Raw genomic sequence first — 20,042 nt, forward strand, 5'->3', positions numbered from 1 at the left:
TGCATGTTGTTTATTTTTTCTATTAGAGCCCTTTTAGCATATTAATCATAGTTATTTTATATTTCTGGTCTAATACTGCCAACTGATACTGCCATATCTAAGTCTATTTCTGGTATTTGCTCTCTCTATAATTAGGTCTCAGTTTTAGTAAGCCTATGCCCCTGGATTGTGAACTTTACCCTTCCTTAGGTGGGACAGAATGCCTGGAATAGGTTGGAACTGAGTATTTCTCATCTCCACATATGGAAGGCTAAAGGGAACTGGAGTTGAATATTTTGCTTACCTAAGGTTGGTTAGGCTCCGGAAAAAAAAAAAAAAAAAAATCCAGTATGTTAGACTCTGGTAAAATAATTTCTCTTGAACTCAGGCCTTGTGAAGAAGAACTAAACGCTCTGGAGCAATTCCAAATAACAACTTTTCCCTTCCCCTGCTGTTGTCTACAGTGATTTGTTTATTATAGTTTAGATTTTCCAGCAGTGATTCGTGGAAGAATTTTTGTTTCAGTCAGTCAGGATTCTCTGTGTTCTCCTGTCTGTCTCTCCAAGTTTTAGGACAGCAGTTTGCCCTGTGACCCCACTCCTCTAAGTGATCTAAGAAGAACTGATGACTTTTAAGTTTGCTTACTTTTTCATTGTTGTTAGGGTGAAATGGTGACTTCCAAGCTCCTTACATGTCAGACTGGAAATCAGAAGTAGTAATCCTTCATATAAGATGTTTCCCAGCACAGAGAAATTCTTTATTTGGTATATATTTTCTAAATTAATCTTCTTTCTATGCTCCCTGCCTTTTTCTTATTTTAAAAAATACAATACTAACATATATTCATATTTGAATTTTTGCTCTCTTCAAAATTATTTTACTTATGGAACTTTAGCCTCATTCCCACCTTAATGCTCAGGATGTGATATGCTCAAATTCATGTCTTCACAATTGTTCTCTGACAGGTGAGTCCTAAGAGAGAGGAAGTAGAGAGAAAGTACTCTGATTAGCTGAAAATATGGTACCTCAAAAAAAAAAAAAAATGCTGCCCAGTTTTCTGTTTAGTGTAGACTTTAGGCCCTCTGTCAAAAAATTATGCAAAATAAAGAACAAAATACAGAATATCATTCAAGAGCCTCATAAGAACATACATGAAGATTATTTATTAGAAGAAAGAAGAAACTCTTTTTTTTAAAATGGTTTTAAAATAACGGTAATCTTATTGACCATTATTAATAGAATTCAAGAAAAAAAAAATACCTTGAAAGAGGAGAAGAAATTCCATCAGGAGAAAATAAGATGCCAGCAGGAAGATTTTTAGAGAGGGAAAATTGTCCCCTTTAATGCTTGGCAACTAAAACTGTTCCTAGCAGAAGTGCATGAAAGAAGTATTCTGCCAAGCAAACATTTCTCTCAGATCCTAGAAGTAAATTGATGCTCAGTCCAGGTGTTTGAGGTTGAGGAATTTTCATATTTTTCTCTGCCTGCATAAGTATTTTAATGGGAATTTGGGGGAGGCAGAGTTAGGGACTTCTAGCTAGTTGCCTGTATCCATAAACTTTCTCTTTTAGTCCTGAACAGTATTTTCAGGCAGAAACAAATGTTTTTATCCAGTGAAGAACATGGATAAGGATCCAGAAGTTTCAGGGTCAGTGGTATTTGGGCTCTAGCTTCCTCCTTCGCACCGTTACCGTCTACCGAGGACAGACTGAGGTACTGAATCTGTTAGGCCAGATTCTAACAACCTGGATAATTAAGAATTATTAAGTTATTTATTTATTTAAGTTCATTAATACATTAAGGTTTAAGATGTATTTTTCTCTCTAGATTAGTGGGAAAGGTTCTGAGGAGAAGGAGTTTTGGGCCAAGTACATTGGGTCTTAGATCCTGTATCTGGAAACTATAACAGCAGTGCCCTTGCCATGCCTATTGTACTGTGAACACCACTGATACACAAATAACTGGGGGAAAAAAGTGAAACACAAAGTATCTTTCTCTGGAATCTTGAATATGATGCTAAAATCAAAGTATAAGAAGATACTCAGCCTATGAATTCTAAATTCCAAATTATGCAGTCTGGTAAACACACCAAAAATAAATGGGATGTCAGGAAACATTTTTCTTCTCATAAATCTAAGTAATACAAATATTCAAAATCTGATCACTGAATGAAAAAATGCATGCTGAGTAAACTCTGTATTCTCATCAATAAAAAAATAAATAAATAAATCCAAAGGAAGTAAACAAACAACATATTTTTCTCTAGTATGGATTGTATTTTCCCATTGCTTAAATAATAAGTGACCATTTCTGGATCCGTTTTTGTCTGTGACTTTTTTTTTTTTTGACAGTAGAATTATAATTTTAATTTTTCTCTCGATATACTTTCCAAAATTTTTTTTATTTTATTTTTTAACTTTACAATATTTATTGGTTTTGCCATATATCAAAATGAATCCTCCACAGGTATACATGTGTTCCCCATCCTGAACCCTCCTCCCTCCTCTCTCCCCATACCATCCCTCTGGGTCGTCCCAGTGCACCAGCCCCAAGCATCCAGTATCGTGCATCAAACCTAGACTGGCAACTCATTTCATATATGATACTATACATGTTTCAATGCTATTTAATGTGACTTTAATTATTACAAGACACACTGTGAGAAAAGAAGTGTAACACAAGGATTATCAAACCAAAGCAGATAGCTTGAAAACCTACCTCCTGTGTAATTGCCTTGGATGGAAAACAAATGTCAATATCAGTAAAAATGATATATGAAATCTATAAATAAAGTGTATAATTCTCACATCTTCATTTCACAACTCATTTCTCTGATTTGGGTAACACTATTTTGGTCTCTTTCCATTTTGAATTTCTTATACTTATGTCCATGCTTTGACTCTAAACAAATATTTTTAAAGATATAAGTAAATTCAATTTTTCTTGTTGCCCTCAAAGAAATTAAGTGGTAACAATTCACAACACACATTCTCAAAAATCATTCCTTTATTAATTTTTCTGACGTTTTCAGAAAACAGACTTTGCTATTAGAAATATTACCTATTATCAAAGTGGAACTCTGTTTCAAGCATTTATTTCCACAACCACTTATTTTCCCATTGTTTATTTAATAATCAAGCTAAACCTTCAGGCAAGGAGATACCAATTACTTCTAATTTAAGATTTTAAGGCTATAAGATGAGATCTTCTCAAGGTAACATAACACTTCACTGACAAAATACAACTCAGTTTTGAGTGTACATCAGTGCCTTGTTCATATGTAATCATTATATCTAAACTTAGGATGAGTTCGACATTCAACCATATAACTATAGTCCCCATCTTTTCTTTTTTTTCTGATATTCTCCTTTAGAATTTGGTCAGAACATATAGACTACATCCCACAGTTTTCTCTTGAATGGGATTCTTCAATGGAAAGACATTTATCTTGGTTTCATTTTTAAAGTAAGACATTAAAATCTTTCATGTGGCAGAGTATGTTTAAGTCTTAACTGATTTTTCCTATGCACCAGGATTTTCTTTTATAACCTAAGTTTTTAATTTTATGTAAGTTTTTAATTTTATTTTTGCTTTGTTCCTATTTGGATGTGTTTGTGTGTTTTCTTTTAACCCTAATAGGGAAAAGAAAAAGAGGTATGAGGCTAAAATGCATGTTTATGAAGCCTTAGTTTATAAGAATGTAGAGAAGGGGATTATTCACAGGGAGATCATAGGCACCCATCTTTTGTAAAGAGGACTGTAGGTTTTCATACTTTTTAAACTAAAGAATACATTTAATGTTACCTCTTTAGGAAGTGATGGGGACATGATTAAGGTCTCAGGTGTCCTAAATGTCCATTGACAGATGAATGGATAAACGAGGTGTGGTGTATATATATGTGTGTGTGTGTGTGTGTGTGTATATATATATACACATATATATATATATGTATGTATGTATGGAATGGAATGGGGCTTCCCTGGTGGCTAAGTGGTAAAGAATCTGCCTACAACTTCTCTTCAAGAAAATTAGAGATACCAAGGGAACATTTCATGAAAAGATGGGCTCAATAAAGAACAGAAATGGTAGGGATGTAATAGAAGCAGAAGATATTAAGAAGAGGTGGCAAGAATATGTAGAAGAACTGTACAAAAAAAGATCTTCACAACCCAGATAATCACAATGCTGTGATCACTCACCTAGAGCCAGACATCCTGGAATGTGAAGTCAAGTAGTCCTTAGGAAGCATCACTACGAACAAAGCTAGTGGAGGTGATGGAATTCCAGTTGAGCTATTTCAAATCCTGAAAGATGATGCTGTGAAAGTGCTGCACTCAATATGCCAGCAAATTTGGAAAACTTAGCAGTGGACACAGGACTGGAAAAAATCAGTTTTCATTCCAATCCCAAAGAAAGGCAATGCCAAAGAATGCTCCAACTACCACACAATTGCACTCATCTCACATGCTACTAAAGAAATGCTCAAAATTCTCCAAGCCAGGCTTCAGCAATATGTGAACCGTGAACTTCCTGATATTCAAGCTGGTTTTAGAAAAGGCAGAGGAACCAGAAATCAAATTGCCAACATCCGCTGGATCATTGAAAAAGCAAGAGAGTTCCAGAAAAACATCTATTTCTGCCTTATGGACTATGCCAAAGCCTTTGACTGTGGGATGACAATAAACTGAGGAAAATTCTGAAAGAGATGGGCATACCAGACCACCTGACCTTCCTCTTGAGAAACCTGTATGCAGATCAGGAAGCAACAGTTAGAACTGGACATGGAACAACAGACTGGTTCCAAATAGGAAAAGGGGTCCGTCAAGGCTGTATATTGTCACCCTGCTTATTTAACTTCTATGCAGAGTACATCATGAGAAACGCTGGGCTGGAAGAAACACAAGCTGGAATCAAGATTGCCGGGAGAAATATCAATAACCTCAGATATGCAGATGACACCACCCTTATGGCAGAAAGCAAAGAAGAACTAAAGAGCCTCTTGATGAAGGTGAAAGAGGAGAGTGAAAAAGTTGGTTTAAAGCTCAACATTCAGAAAATGAAGATCATGGCATCTAGTCCCATCACTTCATGGGAAATAGATGGGGAAACAGTGGAAACGGTGACTGACTTTATTTTTCTGGGCTCCAAAATCACTGCAGATGGTGACTGCAGCCATGAAATTAAAAGATGCTTACTCCTTGGAAGGAAAGTTATGACCAACGTAGATAGCATATTGAAAAGCAGAGACATTACTTTGCCAACAAAGGTCTGCCTAGTCAAGGCTATGGTTTTTTCAGTGGTCATGTATGGATGTGAGAGATGGACTATAAAGAAAGCTCAGTGCCGAAGAATTGATGCTTTTGAACTGTGGTGTTGGAGAAGACTCTTGCAAGTCCCTTGGACTGCAAGGAGATCCAACCAGTCCATCCTAAAGGAGATCAGTCCTGGGTATTCACTGGAAGGATTTATGTTGAAGCTGAAACTCCAATACTTTGGCCACCTGATGTGAAGAGCTGACTCATTTGAAAAGACCCTGATGCTGGGAAAGATTGAGGGCAAAGAGGAGAAGGGGACGACAGAGGATGAGATGGTTGGATGGCATCACGAACTCGGACATGGGTTTGGGTGGACTCCGGGAGTTGGTGATGGACAGGGAAGTCTGGTGTGTTGCAGTTTATGGGGTTGCAAAGAGTCGGACACGACTGAGCGACTTTACTGAACTGAACTGAACAATGCAGGAGACATGGGTTCAGCCTTTGGGTCAGGAAGATCCAATGGAGAAGGAAACGGAGACCACACCAGTATTCTAGCCTGGTGAACCCCATGGAGCGAGGAGCCTAACAGATTACTGTCCACGGGGTCACAAAATAGTCGGACATTATTTAGCAACTAGACAACAACAGTCCAATGGCATACTACTCAGCCATAAAAAGAATGATATAATACCATTTGCACCAACATGGATGTTAGTAGAGAGTATCATATGAAGTGAGATCAGAGAGATAAAGACAAATACCATATAGTATCACTTCTGTATGGAGTCTAAAATATGACACAAATGAACTTATCTATGAAAGAGAAACAGACTCACATACACAGAAAACAAATTTGTGGTTGCCAAGGGGGAGGGGAAGTGGAGGGATGGATTGAGATTTTGGGATTAGCAGATGCAAACTTATATATAGAATGGAAAAACAATAAAGTCCTACAATATAGCACAGGGAATTATATTCAGTATCCTGTGATAAACCATAATGGAAAAGAATATGAAAAAGAATCGTTTTTCTTTACACCAGAAACTAACGCATTGTAAATCAACTATACTTCAATAAAACACATTTTTTTTTTTTAAGTCTTGGTTGTCAAAATAGTTTAGAGTTAGGCTACCAATTACTTTGCTATGCTACTACCAGTTTGGATGAAAAGGTTGAAGGCTACTGATGATTTTTTTTTTTAATGAAACAAGCCCAATGATATGTTTGCCTCTTTGTCTGAGTTCAGATGTTTCAGGGTGTAAACCAGTTTCCTTCCTGGTTATGAGGTAAATATTTTCCTAAGTCTCTCCAAGCCTTTCTCATTGGAAATAAGGATCCCTAGACAGGAGTAAGTGTTAAGGTCAAAGCAATGGGGTAATGATGAAACAAAAGCATAACTCCAGAGTTCAGAACATCAGAGACCTGTACAGGGACAAATAACACATATCAACAATGAAGCTATTAGGAATCTAATGTTGCCTGGATCTGTAAAATTATTGCAGTGACATCTATCTCAATGAAAAGGAAAATAAAACACCAAGCACTGAGTGGGAAAGCTGAAAAAATAAAATAAGCAGGTCTTCTGATTTGCTTACTTTATATTGTATCAAACCCACCCAGAAAACGACTACTGTGACTAATAGAACCTGAAGACTTGGAGTGGGGAGGGGGTGTGCAAAAAAAAGTGACAAATGAACATTTTCTGCAAGAGTAATCTATGGCAATTGAAGGAGGATATACAAGCAACATTTTTAAAAGTTCATGAATATAATAGGAACATATAGGGATCATACCTGGTGGTCTAGTGGCCAAGATTCTGTGCTTCCAATGCAGGGGACATGGGTTCCATCCCTGGTCAGGGAACTACAATCCCACATACTGCATAGCACAGCACCCAGCCACTCCCCAAAAAGGAACATATAAAGAATCTGGTGATCCTCTTACAGTGTTGAATATTTAAATAAATACACTTATTCATCATTTATTTGATGACAAAACAAGGTACTGTACAAAAAGAATTGAATGAAACTTCAGTTTTCTACCTAAATCAGAAATTACACAGATAAACTATGAGAGAGCATGAAGATATACAATTATTTTGAGAAAATATAAACAAAATAATATTGAACATTAAAATGGCTAGTTCTTCTATTGTAACATCTCTTGGTTCAAAATCTGCCTATCGGCTCTTCTTCATAGTAATAAGGAACTGAAACCTCCATGTATTTAAAAAAATAAATCTCTCTTGGTTTACAACTATTTCATTTCCAATCCACAAAAAAATTTTTTAGTGTTTGTGCCCAAATTAGAATAATCTTTATTATTTTTTCTATGATCTTATCATGCTAAAAAGATATGCAGCGATCTTAGTGAAAAGATACTATACCTAAACAAAACCAGAATTCACTAATAGCCATGCAATTTAATTTCATTTCCTCCCCGTACACCAAAAGTTATAGCTATAAAATTAAAAAACTTCTCTCACTGAATAAGTTTTCTTCCTAGTCACTGTTTACTTTGCACATAACCCGGAAAAGATTGTTGGCTGCAATTCTTGCAGTGTTACTAAAATATTTCTTTAACGTCCCAAGCTAATATAGTGTATATGAACAGATGACTAAGACAGAATCTGAATTCTCATATTGTTCTTTATCACATGCATACAGGGATTCAAAATTTGGCAGGTTTTAGTAAACAATATAACTGTGTATGAGTTTTGGTTCTCTTTACTCCACCATTCACAATTTCCCCCTTGTTTCACATTTAATTAAATTTCCTAATTCAAGTTCATGTTTGTTCCAAACCATAGAATTCCAGTTATAATTCATGTATTTTGGTAAGAAAATAGAACACATGATCTATAAGCACATTTTCCATCAATTATGTTTGTCAACAGCTATTGAATAATACTTAAGCATTCATTTATCTGAATTTGAAAATCTAACTCATTAGTACTGAAACTCTTAAAAACCGAAGTTCTAAGTAATTCATTTTCTGTCTCAGTTTAAACCTTTAAAAAGTTCCAAAATATTTCTGAAGTAAAAGAAAAACTTAGAAAATTCACATGGAAATTAGTTACTGAAGGTTTTTAATCATGTGAAGGTGCTATGTTTAAGGGAATAAGAAGTTTTGAATAAGTATCTAAATTTTTACTTCTGAGCTCAAAGTAAATCTTGCAATAATTTTTCATCACCAGCTTTCAACCTAAAGTAAACCCAGAGAACTGTAACATAAATAGCTTCAAGGATTACCTTTGCTTATCAGGAATTATTTCTTAGGATAATTCTAAATAAATTTTCAATATTTGTGCCTGATGTGCAACCTATAAATGTAGATCTATTTCAGTTCAGTTCAGTTGCTCAGTCGTGTCCAACTCTTTGTGACCCCATGAATCACAGCACACCAGGCCTCCCTGTCCATCACCAACTCCCGGAGTTTACTTAAACTTATGTCTATCGAGTCGGTGATGCCATCCAGCCATCTCATCCTCTGTCGTCCCCTTCTCCTCCTGCCCCCAATCCCTCCCAGCATCAGGGTCTTTGCCAATGAGTCAACTCTTCGCATGAGGTGGCCAAAGTACTGGAGTTTCAGCTTTAGCATCAGTCCTTCCAAAGAACACCCAGGACTGATCTCCTTTAGGATGGACTGGTTGGATCTCCTTGCAGTCCAAGGGACTCTCAAGAGTCTTCTCCAACACCACAGCTCAAAAGCATCAATTCTTTGGTGCTCAGCTTTCTTCACTTTGCAATTTAAAAGTACACAGAAAAATAAGCAAATAAAAATGTTAGTTATTAATTACATATTTTTTAAAAAGCTAAGCAGAAAACAGAGTACACAAAGAATGCTAAATAATGTAGCCATGAAACACAAATACATGCCTCGTTTTTTTCATTTTCAAGATGCTTTCTCAGTTCAGTGGGCACTTTTTGTTTCCCTCTGTCTTTCATCAATAGCCATAAAATGTTAACAATATTTTTGTCACCAAAATTACAATCTAAGAGAATAGGGAGATGTATTTCCTCCTGAGAAGAGCATTCCCCTGGGTAGCCCCTGGTCCTAGAAGGATCCATGGAGCAGACGTGAAGCTAAGCCCACATCCTGCGGCAGGGCTGCCCAAGTCAGACTGTGGATTCTTAATTGAGAGATAAACATTCAATTTCATAATGATTGAAATTTGATTGTCCTTTTTTATGTAGCATTATAAGGTGGCAGAGTGGTAAAGAATCCACCTGCCAATGCAGGAGATACAGGAAATGTAGTTTTGATCCTGGGGTCGGGAAGATCCCCTGGAGGAGGAAATGGCAACCCACTCCAGTATTCTTGCCTGGAACATTCCATAGATAGAAGAGCCTACCAACTACAGTTCAAAGGGCCACAGAAAGTTGGACTTGACTGAGTTACTAAGAGCACACACACACTGTAGCAGAACCTGATAAAAAGCAGTTAACTAAATCATCTGTTCCCTTGATTCTTAAACTTATTCATCAAGAAAACACAGTAGATAATGATTAAATAATTTAAAAATTGAGAAAAAATATATATACATATATGTATATGTGTGTATATATATATATAGTATATATATAGTACAAAACTAAATGGCCAAAGGATTAACTAAAAGATGTGAAAGTGTTTATTTCTGGAGAGAAAAAAATGGGGCAAGGATGGTGGGTTTAGGCCACTGCTTTTACTTTTAGCAAACCTAATAGAACTATTTTATCTTTTACACGATATGAGTATATGACCAATAAAAACTATAAAAATAAACAAATTAATGCTTAAAAAAAGAAGCAACAGGCCCAAAATGGAGCCACTTTTGCTAAACCACAGGTCAGGAAACCAAGACTTAAAACCTAATCTAATTTCAACTTCAGGCTCTCCCAGGAGGTAAAATTTAGCAAATTAACCTGGAATTACCTGACCAGTATTAGTGAGGTAATCCACCCAGTAGATCCTTCTGTCTCCCACAGGAAGGTGACCTTGCCTTAAACAATTATTCTTTGCTAGAACTTCCTTTTCCCACCTCCTTCTCCCTATAACAACTTCCATTTTCTATAGCTCCTTAGAGTTCCTTTCTGTTAGATGAGATGTTGCCCAATTCATGAATCACTGAATAAAACCAACTGAATCTTTAAATTTACTTTGATTTTGTTTTTTAACAGACTTGATGGCAGCAGTGAGACTGAAGAGGACTTCCAATGGCGTCAGGGACAACAAAAACACACGTGTTACCTGCAAACCCGTTGGAGTTCTCTTTCTTGCCATTTCCAACAGCCATGGATAAGTTCCTCCAGGTTCTGAGCTATAATCTCTTTTCATCAAACTCCTCATCTATCTTTTGAGTCAGTTCCCCATTTGACTGGAATCCGTAGTTCCACATTGAGAACCACTGATTGGTCAGACCATATTCCCCCATTTGATTGGAAACCCCAACTCTTAGTTCTGTCCCCAGATTCCACATTGGAAATGTCACGCGAGTGTATGTTCCTGGTTCTTTGTCTCATCACAACAAAGATTTGGAGCCACGGACATTAAAGCCCTCAGAGCGTCACAGCTCTTGGGTCTTGGACAAACCGTGTTATAGCTCTTAGGCAAATCAGTGTAACAGCTCTATTTCATTTAGAAGATAGCAGGAGAGAGAGAGAGAGAGAGAGCACGCGCATGCACGCAGGAGAGAGAGAGTCTATGAGAAGGCACTTTGGCTCCTCCTTTTATATGTTTTTTCTTCCACCTGGGCCTGCCCTATGCAAATTGGGTTTAGCCAGGAGTGCTGTTTGTTGTGCCTGAAGTCTTCACTATGGTCCTCGGACCTTCCTTTGATCTTCCTTGTCTTTTAGCCACCGCCATTTTGGACTCCTTTTCCCTATTATACCTACCTAACAGAAACTTCTGGGTTTAGTCTGCAGTTTCCCTGTTTTTTTGGAATCCTTCCTAGATTTCACACTAGGAACTACTGTTAGCAGCTGTCTGCCCATCTGTTTGGAATCAGTCCACAGTCCCCATTCTTTAGGGTCTGCTTGTTTTGTTTTTTTCCCCCCAAATCTCAGTGGCACATTGGGAATTGGTGGTGGTGCACCCAGAGCCTTCTCTTAGCCAAGTCAAAGTAACATCTCTGGTTACTGCTATATATTACGGTGTACATGTTTGTTTGTCTTGGTCTGTGTAGATAGAAGCTACATTAATGGGAATCAAAAAGCCACAAAAAAAGTCAGTGAGCACTGATTAAGCATTTAAAAGCTATTAGGATACTTTCCACCTAATCCAAAGAGTCCCCTGTTAGGATAAGTTGGTTACAGAACAAGTTAGATAGACACATGTCACCCACCAACCTCAAGAAAATTACCATGTAATGAGATATATTGGGAAATTAAAATTTCCCAGCCCAGTGGTACAACCCTTTTAGGTTTTAATTTGGCACCAAGAAATCCAAAGACTTAGCTAAAAAATTAACAGATAATAATTTTAATAGTTTTAGTTTTAAATAATTAAGAAATTAATAACAATTTTAATTTTTAATCATTTTAAGCTCCAAAGAGTCAAGCAAGGCACCTCCAATATATATGCCTATTTTACATCTAAGAATAATGGTTCCAGAAGTTATACGTGTCTTGTTGCTGTTCAGTCGCTCAGTCATGTCTCACTGTATATGACCCCATGGACTGCAGCACACCAGGCTTCCCTGTCCTTTACTATCTCTCAAAGTTTGTTCAAATTCATGTCTCTTGAGTCAGTGATGCCCTCCAACCATCTCACCCTCTGTTGCTCCCTTCTCCTCCTACCCTCAATTTTTTCCAGCATCAGGATCTTTTCCTAAGAGTTGACTCTTTGCATCAGGTGGCCAAAGTGTTGGAGCTTCAGCTTCAGCATCAGTCCTTTCAATGAATATTCAGGGTTGATTTCATTTAGGATTGACTGGTTTGCTCTCCTTGCAGTCCAAGGGACTCTGGAGAGTATTCTCCAACACCACAGTTCCAAAGCATCAATTCTTAAGCAAGCACTCAGCCTTCTTTATAGCCCAACTCTCGCATTTGTGCATAACTACTGGAAAAACCAGGCGGCAAGTGCTGTCTCTGCTTTTTAGTGCAATATCTAGGTTTGTCATAGCTTTTCTTCCAAGGAGCAAGCATCTTTTAAACTCATGGCTGCAGTAACCAATGCAGTGATTTTGGAGCCCAAGAAAAGAAAATGTTACTGCTTCCTCCACTTTTTCGCCTTCTATTTGCCATGAAGTTTTTTCATGTGGAGTTTTAAGCCAGCTTTTTTACTGTCCTCTTTCACCCTCATCAAGACGCTCTTTCGTACAAGAATGTAAACAAAAGTCCACCAAATCAGTGGACTTACAGGACTCTCCAGATCACCCTCAAAGGTGGGAACCCATATGGGTTTCTGCCAGAGTTGGTAGGACTCTGAGGGAGTTTTCATTTTCCCCTTAGTCAGCTAAAGGGAAACTGAAAATTCTAAATAATGAAATCTTTCCTAATTCTGGTAGGTATCAGAGCTACACTCTCTACTTTAAACTTCACTTAAAACTTACAGATGGGAACCTGGGAAAACTGGCAAAAGCTGGCTAGTGATGAGAATTCTCAATATAGTCAGCTCTCCTGGATCTCAGTCCCTAGTTCTCAACAGAAAGAGGAAAATAAATGTCCTTTGTACCCTCTTTGGACATACTTCTTGAGGCTAAGGGATGATTTAAGACTGTTGGAAATGTGTACTGTTTGTCCCAGCTGAAAACTGACCAGGTATTTAAAAGACTTTTTCTGTTTTTCAGTAGTTGGTCAAATTAAAGATTGATACTCAGAGTCTAACAGAAAAATTTTTCGGCCTTCTTCCTCAAGCTAAAATAAAACTATGTACCCATAGGGAAAGAAAATCTTTCTAAAGCCTTTGTGGAAGGATTTACTAAAACATTCCAAAGACAAGCAGCTCTAAACCCACAGAACATAGAAACCTTCTGATTTCCATTTTAGTTGGAAATCTCCCTGATATAAAAAAGCAAATTAAAGATAATGTGACTGGAAGAGTGGAACAAGCTATGATGTCATTTAAGTTGCAAACCAATTATTTGAGGAATTAAAAGCAATTGTCCCTATAGTCGTGTCCAAAGAGTCGGACACGACTGAGCGACTATCTGATCTGATCTGTCCCTATAGTACAAATCTTTGCAAAACCAGAAATGCAGTTCTAGAAACAATCAGAGTCCACCTACCTTTTTAAACAATTATCCTCACCTATTCATTCCCTGCCGTCTGCCTGCAGTGCTGGAAACCTGGGGTTGATCCCTAGGCTGGGAAGATCCCCTGGAGAAGGAAATGGCAATCCACTCCAGTATTTTTGCCTGGAAATGTCCATGGACAGAGGAACCTGGCAGCCTACAGTCCATGGGGTCCCAAAGAGTTGGACAGGACCCAACAACTTCACTGTCTTTCTTTCTTCTTCTATTCATCTTAAAAGGCTTACAGGTATTGTAAAAATTCTAGCCATAGGAAACAAAAGTCCTTCTTAGAGGAACTAGCATTCTTTCCCTGTGCCTTTGAGATGTAAATGTTCTTCTTGATCTCTGCATGAACTCTTATTTAGGTCATCCTTTAAAATACAAACTTCAGGGAGGTAATTCTTATCAGAAGGAAAAACAAAAGGAGGAAAGGTTATTTTAAAACCTAGACAAAATGAAAACAATCTTAAAGTGTCTTCTTTGTAAGTATTAATAAAAAAAAACTTTAGCCAGTTGAGGTTGAGTGGGTAATCTTAAATTATACGTCAAAAATGTAATTTGGATCAAACTTCTCTTATAACTAGTGAGTTTTGTATTATTACACCTGATTCGTGACTGCAATTTTCAAAAAAAGCCTTACGGATTCTGTGTCTATAAGTTTATGTATGTCTATGTAGATGTGTGATATTTTCTACCTGTGAATGGTATTACTAAAAATTAATTTGTAAAAGAGCTCTATTTTATTGGCTTAAAGAAGATTAAGTTCTTCTATGAATGAAGAATTCTTAAAACTTCCAGAAACATAATAGAAACGAATCCAAATGCTTTTCAAATTTACATGATCTGGAAACTTATTTGGGATTAAAGCTAGTCATGGGGGTTTAATTAAAACAGGCATGTTGTTAGAGTTTTCAGCATTAAATATAATATTTTATTCTACCTAGATTTAGGAAAGGTCAAACAAGTTCATGTTATCTCTTACAAAATTTGTCAGCAAGAAAAATAGTTTAAAATGATAGCTAATTTTGTCTAATATCTCATTAAGTTTTTATCGCTAGTCTATGTGTAATCATTGGAAGCAGTGAATTAAATAGCTGAAAGAGGAAAATTTAGAAGCAACTTTTCAAGGATGTAGAGACTTTAGAAAATGTTTACTTAAAATTAATTTCTAAAATATTTTGGTAACTTGAAAACTTAGGTTCCTCTGAGTTGTTTAATGATGGAAATTCAAAATCTAGATCATTTCTAAATAAGATAAAATAGTAAAAGACTAAAACATTAATTACTGAACTTTTATCCACTTTTGGCTTCCTTTTGAATCAGGAATCTGAGTTTTTGTTCACAGGGCCAAAGCATGAAGTTCAAGAACATACAAACACTCGTGGTAGCAAGAGAACAGGATTTATTAAAGAGAAAGAAAGTACAAAGCTCTCAGCATAGACACTGAGAAGGGGTAAAGAGTTCCCCAACGGCAGGACTTTTTATATCTTTAATCTGTGCGTTTTTGGTGGGCTCCTGTCCTTAAAATACTTAATTTTAACCAATCAGTTCTCAAGATGCTTAACATTTGTATGGCTTCTCTCCATCTTCAGATCACCTTTTTCATATCCCCTGGCCATTTCACAATGTACCAGATGTATGGTCTTAAGATTAACGATCACCAGTTATTTTTCCCTCAGGCATATGAAACAGAAGTTAATTACTGCCCTTCCCTGGATCTGAGTGCTGATAATTTATCAGACCAAGGACACATTCCAGGAATGTGGGACAAAGGGTATAGCTTTAGGCTAATGGAACAAGATGTTTATTGAAAACAAGACCAAGGTCTCAGAGTCCTACACTGACTGCCTAGCAATTTCTCCCTCACTTTCACAGATAAACCAATTACACTGGGATCAATCAGTAAATGTACTTTGTGCCACACTAAAAAATTTAGTATGAAAAAGCATGGGAACACAAAGCAAGGGTATCCAAAGTAAAACTACCTGTGTGGTTGACAGACTCTTTAAGTTTTACTGGCCTCCATGGCTGTCACCTTTCAGCCCAGAGCCACAGACTCAAATGGGAATTACCAAGAGGTATTCTGACAAAGGTCCGTATACTCAAAGCTGTAGTTTTCCCAGTAGTCATGTACAGATATGAGAGTTGGACAATAAGAAGGTTGAGTGCCCAAGAACCTATGTTTCCAAATTGTGGTGCTGGAGAAGACTCTTGAGAGTCCCTTGGACTGCAAGTAGATCAAACCAGTCCATCCTAAAGGAAATCAATACTGAATATTCATTGGAAGGACTGATGCTGAAGCTGAAGCTTCAATACTCTGACCACCTAACGTGAAGAGTTGACTCATTGGAAAAGATCCTGATGCTGGGAAAGATTGAAGGCAAAAGGAGAAGAGGGCAGCAGAGGATGTGATGGTTGGATAGCATCACCAACTCAATGGACATGAATTTGAGCAAATTCTGGGAGATAATGAAGGACACAGAAGCCTAGCATGCTGCAGCCCATAGGGTGGCAAAGAGTCGGACACGACTTAGCAACTGAACAATAACAACAATTCATGATTCAAAATTTGTTTCCTCTGGAACATCCCTAATCCCCTGACTAGGAGTAAATGTAAATGAAGCTATGATGGGACCCTCTCCTTAATTCTGGAAAGTATTGCAGAATCTGCTGCTAAAGCAACAACTGCCCAATACAAATCCTCATACTCTCTGGCCAAAGTAGTTCCTGATCATAGGATGGTCTTTGATTATCATTTAGCTGAGCCAGGAGGTATCTGTGCTGTGGCCAACACCACCTGCTACACCTGGATTAGCACTTCTGGGGAAGTTAAAACTCAGTTAGCTATGTAAGATCCCTGAGAAAGACATGTGGCCTAAAAAGATGACTCCTTCAGTGGAGCCTTTCTTTGATCTATCTGATTTTGATTGGTTAGGATTTGGGGGACAATGGATCTGAAGTGCCCTCGAAATATTGGGAATTATAATAATCGTAGTTTTCTCCCTATACTCGGTATTCTCTTGAAAGCTTTAAATGCATGATCACAGCTGCTAACCACCAAGTAAATAATCTAAGACTGGAAGACCAAAAGTGAAACAGAGAATGACCAACTTAAAACACATGAATCTAAATTTGTGGCCTGTGAATACCACAGAAATTCAGCAAAAAAACATCATCACTTATGAATATCAAGCAGAGAATCCAGGAAAGCTGTGAGAATTACCAAGCAATATTTGGGAGTTAGCACTCTTTAAATGTTGATCACATCTCTTATTTTGAGTCTATCAAAAGTCTATTAAAGTCTATCAAAACTGGGGAAACTGTTAAAAGAAAAAAAAGGAGAGAGAGAGAAAAGAAAGAAAGAAAAACACCAGGCCCAAAATGGAGTTACTTGTGCTAAACCTCAGTGAGCAAACAAAGACTTAATACCTAGTCTAACTGTGATTTCAACCTCTCCCCGAAGTATGACCTTTAACCAGTCAGGAACTATCTGGTCAGTACTAGTGAGGTAAACTGTCCAAAAGACCTCTCCTGACCCCCACAGGAAGGTGACCTTGCCTGAAACAATCCACTCTCTGCCAGAAACTTCCTTTTCCCCTCCCTCTTCAGCCTACAAAAGCTTTCCACTTGGTACAGCTCCTTGGAGCTCTGTTCTATCTGCCAGACTGGATGCTACCCTATTCATGAATAATCAAATAAAGCCAATTAGACCTTCAAATTCACTCAGTATTGTTTTTTTAAACACAAAGAAAACAGTAAGATATACACACATGATATTAGTAATTACCATAACTAAAAATAAAACAAAATATCACCTGAGAATTTTCCAGAATTAAAAAATGGTTTGAGTCCTCATATTGAAAATCCAAACATCAAGGAGGTAGTTTTTGTTCTCTAAACTGTTTCAAATGTTTTCTAAATGACTTCCCTCATTCAAGTGATCCATACTGATCTTAAATCACATAGACCACTTAATTTTCTATATCCTCATATTTTATTAACATCTTTTAGCTTATCAAAACCTTGGATCAAACTCTTCTCCATTATGTTATTTTGACCTCTTCATTTCTCCTTTTCATTTTCTTTGTAGTTTTCTGAGAGCTTTGCACCATTGTATGCAACAGACCACATCACAGAAAGAACAACTGAATAAAGTAGAATTATTGAAAAGTAGTGATGGGAACATGTGATGGATATTTCTCATAAATATCATCAATAACAACTAACTTTGGTTATTGATTATTACTGCACTATCTAGCTGTGAAACAGAACTTTCAAGAGTATTTTGAATACATCAGGAGAAATATGAAGTTCAGGCCTTCAGTTCACCCTAAAGTTTTCTTCATTTACATTAGCAACATTCTCTAATCCTTAATCCTCAGACATGTATGCTCAGTATAATCACAGAATCATGTATTGATTAAATTCAGCTGTATAATTACCCAAAGCACAGTTCTAACAGCATCCTGTTATCAGTCAAAAATATTTTAAAACCTTAACACTAAAGGTTACAAATTGATTTTTTATAATATCCTAAATCCCTTTATTGCATCTGTACAAGTCCCACAATTTTTTAGCCCTCACTTCCTAACAAGCACTTTCAAAAAATCCTAGAAACACATTAATTATAGAAGAATCCTCAACCTTGTTTCTTCGATGATTTACATAAGCTCCTTTTTGCAATCCTCTTGTTTGCCAGGCCTTTCCTTAAACTTTCCTATGACACCCTTTTTCCCTAAGATCATTTGAAATGGAACTTTCACTGGAACAGGGAGGAAGTGGAGCCTTAGCCCTTCCCTGACCTCTTGGGGACAGACTGCACTGTACTGAAAGCTCTTCTCTTTCATTAGAATCTAATGATGCCATTGCCTATAATCCTAATTGCTTAGTTTGTCTGTAACAAAGTTTTCTGAGATGTTTGCCTTTGGTAAGCCAAGATAAAAAGCTTCTTAGAGACAAGTACAGAAAACAGACAAATCCTGTTTTAGGGGACTTCTCTTCTAGGTTTGGGTTTCTGCCAGAGGTCCCTTCCTTTTGTAACATAATCCAATCCAAGATAGAAGAGTGTTTCCCACAGCCTGATGCCCTATGATCAATGTAGGCTTGCATATTTCATAAATTTAGAACCAAGGTTTTAGTTGTAGGTGTCCCTTATAAAAGTGCCTTTTTAAGAAAACTGGATCTGTTGACTTACTGAACATTACAGAGATTTTATGAGGTATGATGATGAATTAGCTATAAAAGCAGAAGGATTCACAGGTTCTAATTCCTGTTAAATGCATATCAGTTTAAAAAAGAGGAGATAACTGTGCTGTACAACATGTATTCAAATTTTGCCAAATCTAGATGTTTGAAAACTGGTTTAAGGTGTTAGCCAAACCAAAAATGCAGTTATAGTCACCCAATTCTGACTTATGCCATGTATTTAAGCCCATTTCCCATTGGGCTGCTTCCCAGAATGAGCACTCTCTGTTGACTGCCTTAAAATATAGACCAAGTTCAGCAACACATTACATAAACAAAGGGAATTATTCTGTTTCTCTGCATCAGACTGAAATGCAACCCAATTATGATTTATTGTCCATATGAGTAGCCTTGATTTTTAGTGTAGGTCAAAAACAAGTGTCTTTTAAGAAAACAAACTTATGGATACCAAAGGGGATGCGGGGCGGGGAGGTGGGAGGAGATATACTGGGAGTTTGGGATTAATAGATACACACTGCTGCTAAGTCACTTCAGTTGTGTCCGACTCTGTGCAACCCCATAGACGGCAGCCCACCAGGCTCCCCCATCCCTGGGATTCTCCAGTGGGTTGCCATTTCCTTCTCCAATGCATGAAAGTGAAAAGTGAAAGTGAAGTCACTCAGTCGTGTCTGACTCTTAGCGACCCCATGGACTGCAGTCCACCAGGCTCTTCCACCCATGGGATTTTCCAGGCACGAGTACTGGAGTGGGGTGCCATTGCCTTCTCCGAGATACACACTACTACATACAAAATAAATAAACAACAATGATTGACTGTATAGTAGAGGGAACTATATTTAATATCTTATAATACCTTAAAATGTAAAATAATCTGAAAAGGAATATATGTGTGTGTGTGTGTGACGGCTCCAGTGGAAAAGAACTCACCTGCCAATGCAGGAGACATAAAAGAGACATGAAGTTTGATCCCTGGATTGGGAAAATCCCCTGGAGCAGGAAATGGCAACCCACTCCAGTATTCTTGCCTGGAGAATCCCATGGACAGAGGAGCCTGGTGGGCTACAGTCCATAGTGTCGCACAGAGTTGGACGTGACTGAAGGAACTTAGCATCCATATACACACACATATATCTGAATCACTTTGCTATACACCAAAACTATCATATGTTGTAAATTAACTATACTTCAACTTAAAAATGGTTAAAAATATCTTTTAGGTATGTAAATTGTGAGCCATTATTTTATATTATAAACAAAACACTCATTGATCTGCAGCTGGGAGAGACTTATTCTCAATGTTGTCTTAATACTTCTGATATTCTTTTCAAATTTCACTGGAATATTACTATAAAACTAAGATGTAAATACATAAACATGTTAATCCATT

At 37.2% G+C, this 20,042-nt stretch overlaps 1 long non-coding RNA gene across 1 annotated transcript in view; it reads right to left on the minus strand.

The window, feature by feature from the left end:
• Positions 1 to 420: 420 nt before the first annotated feature.
• The window catches only part of LOC129653921 (uncharacterized), a 115,369-nt gene continuing 95,747 nt past the window's right edge, over positions 421 to 20,042 (minus strand). Inside the window, exon 3 of the long non-coding RNA XR_008715283.1 lies at positions 421 to 951. This is a non-coding gene — a long non-coding RNA (uncharacterized LOC129653921). The remainder of the gene's footprint in view (positions 952 to 20,042) is intronic.

The sequence above is a fragment of the Bubalus kerabau genome, chromosome 5 (genome assembly GCF_029407905.1).
Source record: "Bubalus kerabau isolate K-KA32 ecotype Philippines breed swamp buffalo chromosome 5, PCC_UOA_SB_1v2, whole genome shotgun sequence".
In the NCBI taxonomy this organism is placed as follows: Eukaryota; Metazoa; Chordata; class Mammalia; order Artiodactyla; family Bovidae; genus Bubalus; species Bubalus kerabau.